Source organism: Monodelphis domestica, chromosome 4, assembly GCF_027887165.1.
Source record: "Monodelphis domestica isolate mMonDom1 chromosome 4, mMonDom1.pri, whole genome shotgun sequence".
Lineage (NCBI taxonomy): Eukaryota > Metazoa > Chordata > Mammalia > Didelphimorphia > Didelphidae > Monodelphis > Monodelphis domestica.
The window spans coordinates 377,791,928-377,808,312 of NC_077230.1; the positions used below are offsets into that span (position 1 = coordinate 377,791,928).

General features: G+C 37.2%; 1 protein-coding gene across 2 annotated transcripts in view; it reads left to right on the forward strand.

Annotated features, from left to right (window-relative positions):
* The first annotated feature begins 3,933 nt into the window (after window positions 1-3,933).
* Window positions 3,934-16,385, forward strand: part of EYA3 (EYA transcriptional coactivator and phosphatase 3) — a 112,707-nt gene continuing 100,255 nt past the window's right edge. Inside the window, exon 1 of one of the 2 annotated variants that reach the window (XM_001372750.4) lies at window positions 3,934-3,962. The gene's annotated coding sequence lies outside the window, so the exon portion shown is untranslated. Of the gene's footprint in view, window positions 3,963-15,174; window positions 15,684-16,385 lie in introns of those variants that run through there. The other variant, XM_056795433.1, reaches the window with a different exon arrangement.

Sequence of the window (16,385 nt, forward strand, 5' to 3'; positions counted from 1 at the left end):
AGAGAGAGAGAGAGAGAGAGAGAGAGAGAGAGAGAGAGAGAGAGAGAGAGAGAGAGAGAGAGAGAGAGAGAGAGAGAGAAAGGAATAAAGACTCAGAAACAAGGAGTTAAAAAACATGGGCTCCATCATGCTTGCTCCTCTAATGGTATTGAGAGAGAGGGTGCTACACATGTTCCCAAATTTTATTGAAGAATAGTGGGAGGTAGCTAATGAATATGTGTCATGGCATAGGTTTTAATATTGGTTCAATTGACAATCACGTAATCATAGAGGAGGAGGTTAATAAAACATGTGACTTGGTAAGGAATGTGGTCTATCAATGAGGTAGCTAGTACCTTGTGGCAGCTAAGGCCCTGCCCAGGAATTCTTTTGACTTTTGGACTGAAGATTTGGAAATACAATGATCAATAAGTAACATGTCCATGTGTCTGGTATATGAGTACTTAGGTTACAATATCAATACATCAATAATACTTTCAACATGAGAATATACCTGGGATGCTACAATGTTTTACTGATTTCTATTCTCAATTCTTTCTCTGAAGCTGGACATATACAACTCATTCTTCAAACATTACATCTATGACTATGCATAAGTTCTTGATTCTCCTTGTTACACTCTTCATAATTCCATCACAATCATATGCCACAAATTGTTTAGCCATTCCCCAGTTGATGGTCTTCCCTTCAATTTCCAATTTTTTGCCATCACAAAGAGAGCTGTTATTAATATTTTAGAACATATAGGTTCTTTTCCATTTTCCTTGATTAGGAAATAAGCCTAATTGGGCCAAAAGGTATACAGTTTTCTAGATCTTTGAACATAATTCCAGATTGTTCTCCAAAATATTTTGATCAGTTCACAGTTCCACTAACAATGTATCAGTGTCCCTATTTTCCCATACTTCCTTCTAACATTTGTCATTTTGCCATTTTAGCCAATTTGATAGGTGTGAGATGATATCTCAGAGTTGTTTTGATTTACATTTCTCTAGTCAGTCATGATTTAGGGTATTTTCCCATATAGTTATATATATCTTTGATTTCTTCATCCAAAAACTATCTGTTCATGTCTTTTGACCATTTAACAATTGGAGAATGTCTAATATGTATTTGTCAAGGTTCCCTATATATTTTAGATATGAGCCCTCTATCTGAGAAACTGACTATAAAATCCCCCCACTCACCCATCCATTTACAGCTTTCCTTCTAATCTAGCCTACATTAGTTTTATTAATAGAAAAGTTTTTCAGTTTACTGTATTCAAAATCATATTTTTCACATCTAACAATGCTTTCTATCTATTGTTTATTTATAAATTCTTCTTCTATCTATAAATATGATAGGCAATATGCTCTTTGTTCTTTAAATTTCCTTATGCTATCTCTCTTTGTGCCCAAGTCATGTATCCATTTTGATCTTATCTTGGTAAATGGTGAAAGATATTGGTCTATATCTAGTTTCTGCACAACTGCTTTCCAATTTTCCCAATATTTTTTACCAAATAGTGAATTCTTATTCTCAAAACTTGGATCCTTACTTTTGTCAAACACAAAGTTAGTAAAAAGTTTTACAACTGTTGTATGCCCATTCTGTCCCACTGATCTACTTTTCTATTTCTTAGTTAGTGCCAAATAGTTTTGATCATTACTGCTCTATGATATAGTTCAAAATCTGGTATTGTTAGACCACCTTACTTAAAATTTTTTCATTAATTTTTTTTATATTCTCAATCTTATGTTTTTCCAAATGAATTTTGTTATCATTTCTTCTAGTTCATTAAAATAAGTTTTTGGTAATTGCGATGACATTGAATAAAATTAGTTTCGGTAAGATTGTCATTTTAATTATGTTGGTTCTGCCCACCCATGAACAATGACTATTTCTCCAATTATACAAGTTGGACTGTTCATATAAAAAGTATGTTATGTTATTACTTATATTCATGTAGTTTCTGAGTTTGTTTTAGCAGATATACTCCTAAGAATTTTATTCTATCTATGGTTTAAATGGGTTGTCACTCACTACCTCTTCTTGCAGAACATTGTTAGTGATTTATAGAAATACTGATGATTTATATGGGTTTATTTTATATCCTGCTACTGTGCTAAAATTTATTGATAGTTTCAATTAATTTTTAGTTGAATCTCTAGGATTTTCTAAATATCTCATCATACTGTCTGTGGAAAGAGAGTTTTATTACCTCTTTGCCCATTTTCATTTTTCAATTTCTTTTTCTTCTCTTTTTGCTGTTGATAGCATTTCCAATATAATATTAAATAATATTGTTCATAATGGGCATTCTTGATTCTTATAGAGAAGATTTCTAACTTATTATTAAAGATTATATTTGCTAATGGTTTTAAATATATACTTTTTAATCTACTTGTACCCATGCTTTCAAGTTTGTTTTTAATAGGAATGAGTGTTGTATTTTGTCAAAAGCATTTTCTTCATCTATTAATATAATCACATATGAATTCTTTGGGAAATGGGGTCTAGTTGACTAGCTAGGTGGAAGGGTATGAAGTTTAATGACTTTTGGGGGCATAGAAACAGCTGGGTACAGCAGATGGAGACCTTGAGTTCAAATACAACATCAAAATAGTTCCTAGCAGTTCAACATGCTCTGCAACATTAGTTTCCTCATATGTAAAATGGGGATAATAGCACCTGCAACTCAGGGTTGTGAAAAGCAAATGAAATAATATTTGTAAAGCATTTTGCAACACACTTAAAGTGTTATGTAAATGCTATTATTACTTAGCTGTACTTAACTGTACAATAAATAGTTCCTATGAAATGGTTAAAAAGACAAAAATTAAAAGTTTATCCCCCATTCCCTTTTTTTCTATCAACTTGCTCTTTTGGGTTTTTTAGTTTTGTTAAAAAAATTTTTTTTCACCTATTTGATGTGTGTGAATCCTATTGCCCAACAGCAAACCAGAATTTTACTGAGTTATTCTAAAAAAAGATATCATGTTGCAAAGTGTAAAGTGTCATAAATGGTAGCTATAACAATAATTGTTATCATAAATTGCTTTCCAGAAATGTTGGACCAACTTGCAGCTTCATCAATAATGCATCCATGTAACTTTTCCTACAGTTTCCTAACATTTATCTCCCTCTTTGTGGTCAGTTTTGCCCATCTGGCAAGTCTAAGATGGAACCAAGTTGCTTTAATTTTCATTTTTGTATTAGAGATTTGGGACAATTTTTTCCATACAGCTATGGATAAGTTGGCTGTTTTCTTTTGGATACTGCCAGTTCACATCCTTTTGACAATGTATGTAGCGGGGAGAATCAGGCCACTCTCTCTTTTTCGACAAAACAGGTGAGGCCCAGAGAAGCAAAGGTCTGAGATTGCACGCTGCAGTGGGGAGAAGTGAATTTGAACCCAGGCCCCGAGGCTCATTGCTCTTTCCTGCAGACAGGACCGCCTTGGGTGCGCGTCGTTTAAAAAACAAGACCAATAAACAGGGCAGTCTGTTTTTCCATCCACCCCCACACACGTGCGTGGGGATACAGAAGGAAAAGGAGGGAGCTTTGTTCCTCGCCTGGGACAGGCAACGCAGGTGGGGGTGGGGTGGGGGGGGGCCTGGCGCGCGCGGCGCCAAACTGGGAGGGGTGTGGGGGTGGTGTGCGAGGTCGGCGGCGCCTCTCCCTTGCCCTGGGACAGACGCATGCGCAGCGAGAGGGCATCCCGGGGAAGAAGGGGTGGGTGCAAGGTGCTTCACTTCCGGCATCAGGGGATGCACATCCGGGTCGTATTACCGCCGTCGCCGCCGCCGCTGCCGCCGCCGCCGCTGCCGCCGGTGCCCCCGCCGTCGCCTCTGCCGCTGTTGCTGCCACCGCCTTCTCCTCTTCCTCCGCTACCGTCTCCTCCTCCTCTCGCTCGGGCTGCCTCGGGGCCAGACGTGTACCCATGCCCCTGTCCCGCCTGGGTCCGCCGCCGCTGCCCGGTGAGTCCTTGCCTCTGCCCAAGCCCTGGCAGCTGGGCGGCCCGAGAGTGGTGTGGGCACTTAGGACTCTAGGCTGTCCCGGCTCCCCCAGCCCGGCGCCTATGGGCCTTCGGGCTATTCTGGCTCAGCAGGATCCCGGGCTGGGCGGCTTTGTGTGAGAGTCCCAGGGCGTCTGTGCCGGAATTGCGAGGGGGGGGGGGTGTCCCTGGTCCTGGGTTCGAATTCTGACCAGGTTGCCTGGGAGCTATGTGACCTTGGGCAAGGCCTCGCCCCATTCTGGGCCAGAGGAGGGATTTAGATTGTGTTTTCTCGACTTTAATAATCTTCCTGGGTTCTGAACTGCCAGGTCGTTCTTTACTTGCGGGGGTCAGGGAAATAATCACCCTTTGGGGGGTGTCATAGGGGCGAGAGCTATTCGATTGAATTCGCCCAGTATAAATACTAAGGTTCAATAGGATGTGACTTTAGTATTCGTATTCCCTAGTCCCTGGTATCAAGGAGGAGCTTAATAAGTCAAATTGACAGGTGTTTATTGTTCTTGTCAGTAATAGTGGCTATTATAAGTGTTTACAAATATGATTTCTCATCACAACAACCCTGGGAGTCAAGTGCAATCCTTATTATCTTTATTTTACAGATGAGGAAATAGAGGTTAAAGGAGTTAAAATGACTTGCCCAGGGTCATACAGTAAGCTACTGAGGCTGGATTTAAACTCAGGCCTTATGGACTCCAAGACCAACACCAGCCACTGGACCCCACCTAGCTAAGCTCTATTAAGCACTTAGGGCACTGTGCTAAGTGTTAGGGGGAAGGGGAAGTGGGGGAGATGAGGACAAAAATATTGTGCCTGTCTCCAAGTAGCATACATTCCATTAGGTTAAAAAAACACAAAAATAACTATGTAGGTGCAGAATTTATGTATTGTGTAAATGGTAAGTAATATTAGAGAGAAGGTGCTAGAAGAGAGCAGGTTGGGGAGGGCAGCCAGGGAACTTAGTAAAGGCCTATAGGAGGTGGAATTTTAGTTGAGTGTTAAAAGGAAATGCTTGTTGGTTGATTAATAGACACATTTCTCACTCCCTTATCCCCCAATAACAACAACAAGAAAAAGTCTGACCCCCAAAGGAGCTTATCTTTAAATTGGGAGAAGGTGGATGAATGAGAATGTTTGGTCATGAAGAGTTCCAGGAAAATTGCATTAGGGACCACACTTAATACCTGGGACTGTGAGGAAATCATGTTGGAGATGGTTATTCGTGAGTTAAAACTTGAATGAAAAGAAACTCCAGTAGAGATGAGTGAATGCTGACTCTGCCTTCTTCAAACTCTGTGTGCCATCAGCTACAACTGGAGGGATAGTAGTTCAATTTGGCTGGAACTTAAAGTTGGTTATGGGGAGTATAATAATTTGTAGAAACTTTAATTCAGAAACTGCAGGCACAGATTTAAAGTCATGTAGTGGAACTGCCTTAAAATTGGAACAACAAAATTTTCCCGTGGCTATTCTGTGGGCCCTTTGCCTGGAGCTCTGAGCTTAGATTTGGTCTCTGACTCCCACACAGCAGAGTCAATAGTAGTAACTGGCTTATGGTGGTTTCTAACTGTAATTGTGCATGTGATTTTGTTGTTCATTGACAGTGTAATTGTTAATGTTAGTCATTTTATACTATCTCCAAGGAAATGTGGTATTCTGGAAATAGCAAAAGACTGAGTTCAAATTTGGCTTTTGACATTCATTAACACAAAGCCATGGATGTTGCCCAATCTGTGAATTTATGCCTTAAATTCAGTCATTTGTTAAACAATTAATCCCAATGGGATTAATGTTGAGGATACAAAGAAAGGCAAATACCACATTCCCTAACCCATAAAGGGCTTACATTCTAATGGGGGCAGAAAACATGCAAAAAATGACATATAGGAGATGGAGGCAGTGTAAATGAAAGGTAATCTCAGAAGGAGGTTTCTGTAGGGGAAGAGGGACCAGGAACGACCTCCCAAAGAAAGTGAGATTTGAGCTAATTTTATTTTCTCAATTACATGCAAAAACAATTCCCATATACGTTATAGGAAATTATAAAATCCAAATTGTCTCCCCTTCATTCCTTCCCCCTTTTCAGAGAGGGTAAACAATTCATTCTGGGTTATGCATGTATTATCATGCAAAACTTCCATTGACCACTGAAGAGAAAGCTCATATAAAGCCAGAACTCCAAAACAAAAACACAAATAAACTAAAGTGAAATATAGTATACCAACTTCAACAGTTCATTCTCTAGGAGGTGGATAGCATTTTCTATGCCCTTTAGAACTATTCTGGATTGCTGAGAGTAGATTAGTCTTTCACAGTTGATCATTCCACAATATGATTTTTTCTGTGCATAGTGTTCTCCTGGTCCTGCTTATTTCACTTTGCATCAGTTCATGTAAGTCTTTCCAGCTTTTTCAGGAATCATCTTGCTCATCATTTCACACAGCATAGTATTCCATCACTAACATACCACAATTTGTTTAGCTATTCATTCCTCAATTGGTGGACATCCCCATAATTTCCAATTCTTTGTTACCACAAAAAGAGCTGCTATAAATATTTTTGTCCAAGTGGGTCTTTTCCCCCTTTTTAGATCTCTTTTGGAATATAGATCTAGTAGTGGTATTACAGGATCAAAGGGTATGTACAGTTTTATAGCCCTTTGGGCATAGTTTCAAATTGTCCTCTGGATTTTTTGAATCAGTTCACCCACCAGAAATGCATTAGTCCCCATTTTGCCACATTCCTCCAACGTTTATCATTTTCCTTTACTGTCATATTAGCCAATCTGGTAGGTGTAAGATGGTACCTCAGAATTGTTTTAATTTGCATTTCTTTTATCAAGTGTGATTTAAAATACTTTTTATGTGATTGTTGATAGCTTTGATTTCTTCATCTGTAGTTGAGCTGAGTTTTTGAGGAAACCTTGAGAAGCCAGGGAGCAAGGAAGGAAAGCATTTTAGCATGGGGGCAACTAGTGAAAAAGCTCTTAGTTAGGAGGTGGTGGCATGTCAGGGGGGAGGAACAGCAAGAAGACTCATGTCCCCCCTCTTAGATTACAGGGAAAAGAGGAAAGTGTAAGAAGCCTAAAAAAGTAGGAAGGGCTTTAGTTGCCAGTGGCTTTTATATTTGACCTTAGAAGTAATAGTAAGCCTCTGGAGTTTGTAGGGCTAGGCAAATTAAATATGAGTTTTCTGCTGGTGAGACAATAAGGAGTGTTATACCAGCCCTGTTTTTCCCAAAGGCTTTAGTTATGAGTTGCTTTAGGGTATTTAGGAATTGGTGTTTTCTGCTTTCATGATGCTGTAAGAATTAATCAAACTCTCTTTGTCTATCAGTCAGCAACTTTTAAGTTAATCAAAAGATTTAAAAATATTACAACCATAAGTTTTGTGGGAGATGAGGCTTGAAATCATGTAAGAAATTTTGCTCTACAAATTCAGTATGAGAATACTGAAATTATGTAGTTTCTTCTGTCTCCCCTCCTCCCCCCATACATTTTCTCTCAGAGACCTAACTTATTTTCTATATGTACATTTCTTAATACTCATTCAAATTTTGTGCCCTCTATAACTTTTTCCTAGTATTTGAAAATTCATAACTTTCCAGTTTCTCACTTCATATAATTCCAGTTACTATTCAACACTGTACATAGGATGTTAGAGTAGGAAGAAATTTAAGAGATCATTTAGTTCCAATTCTCATTTTACTAATGAGGAAATTGAGGCTTAGAGTATTTTAGGGGCTTGCACAGTCACATAGCTAGCAGAAACAGAACTAGAACTCTGATTTTCTAATTTTCAGTCCTGTGCGGTTTCCTCTCACTACAACTTTCCTTTTAAAAGACTATTCTTTTTGTATAATATGATCTTAATATTCTCTAACTCTTCTCTCTTTTCTCTGCTTTTAGTAGTTTTCCTCTTTGGTACTTTCATGCCATACTTTGAGCAATTATGGAAAAACTTAAGGGTTTCCTTCCTAAGCTTTCTTTGAACATTTGGAAAATTTGTTGGTTTTCTTACATGTAAAATGAGGGATTTGAAACAAACCATCACTAAGGGTGCCATGTATCTCTAAAATCCTGTAGTACCTAAATATATTTTAAAGCACATACTTTGTTCTTGTGGCATAAGTTTGAAGAATCTTTATTTCCTATATTTTCTTCAATCAACAAGCACATTAATTGTGTACCTGCTGTGTCATATATTGTATGAATAGAGAGAGCCCATCTTGGAAACCAGGAGACCTGGATTCAAGTCAGAGGTAGAGGGAATTTTCTTACAATGAATTTCCTATAAGAAACCATAGATCAGGTCCAAAACGCAAAATATCGGAATTCTTTGTTAGTTATTGGGTTTAGGAAGCCAAAACCAAAACTATCTGGGCCCCTAGTAACTTGCATTCTCTTGGGGAAACAACATAGAAGATAAATACAAAGTAAATATGCAATAATTTATTGATGGGACTGGCAGAAGCATTAGGGAAGAATTCAGTGCAGGAACACTTGAGCTGCATTTTGGTGGGAGTAAGAGATTCTAAGAGGTGGAGGGAGAGCATTCCCAGCAAGGGGACCAGCCTAGGTAAATGTTTCAAGATTAAAGGAAGAAGGTCTTATTTACAAAACAGCTCGTTGGTCAGTTTGGCAGGATCGAGTGTGTGAAGGGGAGGAATATGTAGTAAGTTTAAAAAAGTAGCTGGAACCAGGTAATGGTAAAAGGCCTTAAATGCCAAACAAAGGTATTTGTCTTTCATGTGTTTCATTAAGCAGCACTTTCTTTTCTCCGCCTTTATGGTAAAATAGGAGACAAGGTATTGAGCTTTTATTAAGTACTCACTGTGTGTGAGGCAATGCCCTAGCTAAGAAATATAGTAATTATAGTTAGATGTTATAAGCCTTATTTGTGTAGTACACTTTAGAAAGAGGCCAACTCCTTAACTGTGGTATATCTGGGGCCTCAGCTCATTCCTAACCCCAGTCAAGCCTCCCCAGCTATTTTTAGCAAGGACTATTGGAGATGAGCCAGGTCAGGCTTGGAGGATGGTAACCAATATCTTCTAGGTGACAGTCTTCCCCCTTCCCATAAGTGAGTTGTCAGTCAACAAGCTTTCATTGAGGCCTTACTCTGTTCTAGACCCTATGTTGAGCCTGAGGATACAGAAGAAGATTCAGCTCTGCTCTCAAAAAGCTCACTTTTTCATTTAAATAACTTTGTACAAGGAAGGCATAGACAGTGTAAATGGAAGACAATCTCACTAGGGAGGCATCAGTAGCTGGTGTGATTGGGAAAACAGAAAGCAGGATTTTGAGCTGAGTATTAAGGAAGTCTGGGAAATTTGGATGTGAGAGTTAGGGCCATCTAGGGGGAGGAATAGCAAGTGGGGCCAGGGTAACTGTATCCTAGAGACTGTTTAGAGGGGTGAATTGATAAGATTGGTAAAGGAGGAAGAGCCAGATTGTTAGACTTTGAATGCCAGACCAGGGAGTTTATATTTCATACTAAGGGTTATAGGAGCTAATCAGGTTTTATGAACTAGCAAGGGGACATGGAGAGAGACCTGCACTGCACTTTAGGAAAGTTACTTTGGCAGCTGAGTAGAAGGCAGTTTGAAGTGTGGAGAGAGAGACTTAAGGCCCAGAGACCAACTAGATGGCTCTTGGGAAGTCATGGGAAGAGGTGATCAGAGCCTGTGCTATGATGGTTGTTGAGCGAAGAGAAGGGAAAGTGGATTTAAAAGTGTTATAAAGGGAGAAATGACAAGATTTGACAACAGATTTGTTTGTGAGTAAGGAATTGAGGATAACTTTGGATTTGTGTGCCTGGGAAGGTGACAGTCCTTTTGTTGTTAGGTCATTTTCAGTAGTATTGTGACCTCAGTTGGAGTTTTCTTGGCAGAGATATTGGAGTAGTTTGCCTTTTCCTTCTCCAGCTCATTTTACAAATGTGGAAATAGGCATATAGGGTTAAATGCCTTGCCCAGGATCATACAACTAAGTAAGTATCTGAGGCCAATTTTGAACTTGGGGAGATGAGACTTCCTAATTCCAAACACAGTATTCTAATGTGCCATCTTTGCTGCCCTTTTGCAAGTAAGAGGAAAGTTGAGATGAGATGAAGGTTTGAGAGAAAGATAAGGAATTCTGTTTTGGAGATAGTGAGTTTGATGACTACAGGCTATCTCATTTGAAGATGTCCAAAAGGCAGTTGATCTGGGAATCATGTTCATAGAGAATTGATGGGAATTGATGATATCAAGTAAGAATAGTATAAACCAAGAATTCTTCTCTTTGGCAATCTGGTGAAACATTTGGACTCCTTCTTAGAAGAACATTTTTCAATGCATAAAATAAAATACATAGATTTAAAAGAAAACTGATTATTGAAATGTAGTTATCAAAATATTTTTTAAAAACTCAAGTTCCTCCATGATCTCAACTTTAAAACCTCTGAGTAAATAATGGAGAGGGCCCACTGCAGAACCTTGAGAAACACTCATGGTTAGTGAATATGACCTGAATGAAAAGCAAAAAAAAAAAGCACCAGCAAAGGTGACTGCCACAGAGACAGGTAGGAGGACACCTATCCCTTCAGTTGACTTGCCTTTACTTCATTTGCCCGGTGATTTAAAAATAACCCCACAGTCAAATTTGGAATTTCATGACTTACACAGTTTGTTTTTAGCTCTAGAATTCTAAGTTCTTAACTTGGAAGAACTTATTTTAAAAACTATTTTAATAACTGTACTCTAGTATAATTGTTTTCACTTATAATCTCAGGAATTATGTTTTATGCATTTTGAAACATTCTGAGGAGTCTAAAGGCTCCATAGAAGACTGCTAAAAGAGTCCTATGGCACAAAAATTTAAGAACCTCCATCTAGATTCTCTATGTATGTTAGGCAGAGTTAAAAGGGTGTCATGTTTGGGCTGATGAGTGGGCCCTTTCATATTTGACCTTTGTACTCTTTGAGCATATTGAAGCCTAAATTTAGGATAGACGAATTTTTTAGTATATATGCTACTGAAGCAAGCACTAGAATAGTATACTCACAAAGAGAGCAGACAAGAACACTAAGAACTGATCTGGTCAATCTCTAATTTTGTAACTAAGGAAAAGGAAGGAAGCTAAATGATTTACCCAGTTCCACCCAGCAGGTAATAATGAAATCCTGTAGGTGTACACCCAGTACTGCTTTTAAGTAAAACATTATAATGCATAATTTTCATAGTTAATATCAATGCAACATCTTGGTAAACTGTGCCTACATGGATATGAGGGAGTTGGGATTAGAACTTCTTCAGATTTGTGCTCTTGGGGATGTGGGTACTTCCTCCATTTGGTGTTGAAGATCACAACTGGAATACTCTATAGATTTCTTCCGTGGTAGTGACTCTATATAAGGACTCATAAGTAAAATACACAATATGAAGTCTGCATTGTTGGGTGGCAAAGTAGAGACAGTGCCAGGAAGACTACTCATCTTCCTGAGTTCAAAAAGACACTTCCTAGCTGTGTGACCCAAAGTAGGCACTTCATCTTCTTTGCCTCAGTTCTTCATCTGCAAAATGAGCTGGGGAAGGAAATGGCAAACCACTCCAGGATCCAGAGATCCAGAACCCCCCCCCCCCAAATCCAAATAGGGTCATGAAGTGACAGACAAGACTGATGACTGACAATGACTTGAGGGAACTTGCACCTGAGTTTCCAAAGAAAAATAGGGCATAAGTAAAACAATATATATTATTTTATAATAATATAGTAAAATATAATAATAGTGATAATTAAGGAAGAGAAAAACCAAGCCTCATTATAGTCATACAATTCCCTAACCTACTCTCTAGTCCTACTTTCTTGAACTTAACAATGGTATAAAATAAAATTTTTTATATATTGACTTGTGCTGACTAGGTAGCCTATTTACAGTTTAAAATCTGCAAGCAAATGAAAGTAGTTGATGTTGGTTTAGATTGCTACTTTTCTCTAAATTTTTGTCCTTGATATTCCCTGCCTGGGACATTTTAATGAAAGGTACAGTTTTAAAAATTGAAACGGCTCAATTTTTTCTGACCATCTTCATTTGAACCCTAAGAGAGTTGACCTTTTTCTTTTTAAATCATGTGCAGGCTACCTTATGCTCACTGCTATATATAGAATTCCCCAGAATTTTCCCCCCTGTTAATGTTATTCAGTACAGCTATGTTGTAAGTACATTAATTGTATGATGAGAATAATGGAATGTTTCAGCCAGGAGGGATATTAAAAGGCTATTCAGCCTTCTGATTCTCCAAATGAGGAAGTTTAGATTCAGGAAAGGGAAATGCCTTGCTGAACCTCCCTATGAGTTTAGTAGTAGAGTTGGGACAAGAGCTTGATCACCTAGTCTCCAGCCTAGGTCTTTGTACTGGACTCTGTTGCTTCTCTTGGAACCTGGGGCATATTGCTTCCACTCTAGGGCTTCATTTTCTTCCTCTATAAAATGAAACAATTAGATAGATCACTAAGCATTACATGCTGATTTATCAGTAGAGAGAGTAGTACTCCTGAATCTTTAAAAGCCTGTCATTTGGAAGAGGGAGTAAATCTGTCCTGGGTTTTGGGGGGGGGAGAGAAATGCGCATTTGCAAAGTGGCAGATTTAGGTCTGTTATGAAGAAAACCTTTCCAATTAGAGCTGCTTGGAGTAGAATGTGTTTTAGGAGGTAGACAGTGCTTCTTTCTCACATGAAAAGGCTGGATGACTGACCCCCCAGTGAGTTATGTCATAGAGAGTCTTACTCAGGTCTGACATACTCAGGCCTCTCTTGCCTTCCAATGTTGGAGACTTATTGTTAGAGAAGCCTCACAATATTACCTTTCCCAGGATAAAGTAGACTTCTTATATAGACTTTTGGATACTTCAAAGTCAGAGTATTTTCCTAGAATCTTCTGATCCGTAGTCAGACGTGTTATCCATTGTGCTACTGGCCCTTGGTTCAGAGTATTTTCCAAAAAAGTTAATTGAACATAAAATTAGATTTTGAAAATCTTTGAAACATAAACATCTGCTTTGTATGAAAGCTGCATCCTCAGGGATGGCATATTAGTAACATGTTGGGAACCAAGTGGTAAGTCCAATGACTAATTCACTTAAAATAAGAATACAGGTGTGTTTACATGTGTAGACTGTAGGGATCAAACTATAAACAGTCCTGCTGGTTTGAAAAGGAAAAGGTTGATTTTGGAGAAAGCAGTAGCTTTGATCATCTGAAAGGGTTTAATAGCAGAAAAGAAGCCCTACTTTCATCTTTGTTTACTTTCCTGAGTCCTGAATCCATCTAAATATTGGAAGCAGCAATGATTTAAATCAGTTATTTTTGTTAGAATTTGAAACTCGGTTTTTGAAACAATTATGGATTTCTTTGAACAGTAATGGGTTTTAATCTTAACTTTATATTTGAACTATGCAATATCTTTAATAACAAAAACTGAAAGGTAGTTTAATTAATGGTATATTACATATTCCCATACAAACATTTTTAGAGTTTTGAAAATCTTGTTGGCTTTACTTTAGTTAATTAAAAACTTGGTTAATGACTGTACTACTTAGATTTGTATGTGACATCCTAAACAAATTTAAATTGTGGTTTCTATTTCTGTGTAATCTCTCCCAAACAGAGAGTGAACTCCTTGGGAGCAAGGACTCTTTTTTTTTTTTTTTTTAGTATCCACAGCGCTTACCTAGCACAGTCCTTGGCACATTGCAAGTGCTTAATAAATGCTTTTTCTTTCGTTCTAATGAGACAGTCTATTTAACAAATGTTTTGGGGCCAAATTTTCAAATTTGTGAACAGTGAATAAAGTGAATGATCTGACAGGCTGTGTATGAGGCTAACATTTGGACCTGCACTTTAAATTTGATCTTATTTAGACAAGTAAAAGAAGATGGGTTCATTTGTTTTTTTAAACACCTCTGTAAAAATTGGCATCAGTTGATAAGAAATTGCTAATAAAATAATTTTTCTTTTTATGAGTGAAAATGTATAAGCTTTTTTGATTAGGAATCTGATACCCATTCCCCTAGCCCCTTCTTTCCCATGATCTTAAGGATATATATAGCTTTTTTGATAAGGAATCTTAAGACCAGCATTTATTTTTCCCCCATCATTCTTTTGTTAATTTTTTCCAAAAAAATTTTACTTTCTGTCTTGATATCAGTACTATGTATTAGTTCAATGGCAGAAGAGCAGTAAGAGTCAGTCAATTGGGGTGACTTGTCCAAGATCACACAGCTAGAAAGTATTTAAGGTTATATTTGAACCCGAGTTCTCTTGACTTCAGATCTGGCTCTCTATCCACTGAGCCAACTAATTATCTTTTTTTTCCTGAACCTAACTTTGGATAACTCACAGATCTTTTTCTATGTGTGTTTATCAGTTAGTAAAATGTTGAAAAAATAAAAGAAAAAATTCCATTGCAGCTTTTACAAGCCTTTATCTTTAAGATGTTAATGTTAAATGCTTTGAGTTCCTTTCAGAAATGGCTATATTTTGTATAAAATTTATGTATTTTAATACTGAACTGTCTTAACCTTAAAATTAATTTTTTTCTTTCATCAGTAGTATATATTAAAATGGATTAAAGAAAATGCCTTAAAGTTAATGTTCCCCATATGGATTTCAAATATAAAACAGAAAATTCCTTCTTTCTTTATATTATATCAGATAAGACTCCCTTCTGATCTGATAGACGTTGGCAAACTTAATACAAACCTGAGCTCTGACCACTTCTTTTGAACCACTGGAGTAGTAGCCAGATTTAAGTCAACATTTTTATTTTTATCTATAATAAAGAGGAAAACAACTTTTAAAACCATTAGATAGAAACATTTTTTATTTGGATTACTCTCTTTTGGTGCAAGCCTCTTCTCTGCCCCTCAACTTAAAAACTACATTTTTGCTGAGGAAGGGGGAAATGATTATTCAGTATTGAATTGGGAATTGGAAATTACAAAAGTTAAGTTCTTGAAAATTTACATATTGATGAAAATTGACTTCAAGTTCTATGAGACCAATAAAATTATGCAATGTAACTTTTAAAAATCCACTAGCGCGTTATTTTGCTTTTGGCAAAAAGTGACTTTTCCCCCATAGAACAGATATTTGTTTTTGTTCCTTTTTTGTTTACTCATATCTTAAGAGAGAAGTATTAACTATTCCTTTTATGAGGTTTTCCTAATATGTAAAAAGAACTCAGATTTTGCTATAAACTTGCTGAAATTTAAAATGTTCTTTGCTTGGATACTGTAGTTCAATCTACTAAAATATAGGTTCTTTTTTCTGTTTTTACTTGTCTTCTGCATGAAGTTCTGAAGCAAGAAATGCAGGTACATTTGAGCAAACTATTCAAACATTAAAAGTTTAATAATGGAGCAATTGTAAGAGTCAGGAATATTGGTAGTTTGGTGCTTCTGACTTTGCTAAGAGAGGGAATAAATTAGAAATGATGAGCTTTCAATTGGAAAAGAATTTTATTGTTTGTGTTCCATTTGTTTAAAAAAGTCAGATGAAATAATTCCCAAATTCCTTAAAACAAGAAAGACTTGTTTTTAGCACAATGTAGTACAAGTAGGTAAAGTTCCAGATCTGAAGTCAAGAAGACTCATCTTCGTGGGCTCACATCTTGGCTTAGACATTATTTGCTGTGTGATCTTAGGTAAGTCACTTAACCCTGTTTGCTTCAGCTTCCTCATCTGAAAAATGAGCTGGTGTAGGAAATTGCAAACCACTCCAGTACCTTTACTGAGAAAACCCCAAGTGAGTCATGAAGGGTTGGACAGGACTGTAGAACAACAAAATGCATAAAATCCTAGAATTGGAAGTGTTCATTTTACTTCCAGATTGATTATGTATAGCATTTTGGTTTTCCCCTTATTAAAGAGCAATGTAATTCAGCAATGTTCTATGATCTTTTCCTACCTTAATGCAAAATTTGTCCTTTCTAATTCAGTAGTATATAGCAAATCCAAAACCTCTTAAATACTGCTGAATTAATATAGTTTATTGAAAATTTAAATGTTGACTCTATATAAGTCAAGGTGTTTATAAAAAAGCTAACAGAAAATGGAGATGCTAAAAAATTGCCTCTCCCCATTTTCCTCTTATCAGTTAGCCAGAGATGATACATGTAATCTCTCGGAATGTTGTCACCATGAGGGTTTTCCTTTTGGGTTTAATTAAGAGTTAGAGCCCCTAAAAGGAACGTGTTCTACATAAGGACTATCTAGAGTGAAAAACTTTTCCATTTTTTTTTAGGTTTCTATGTTCTGTTAATTATTGCCTCTAATTAATGTTTCTCATTATGCATATTTATTGTCTTATTTTTTGAACTCACCAATTAAACATTTCCTGAAGGGAG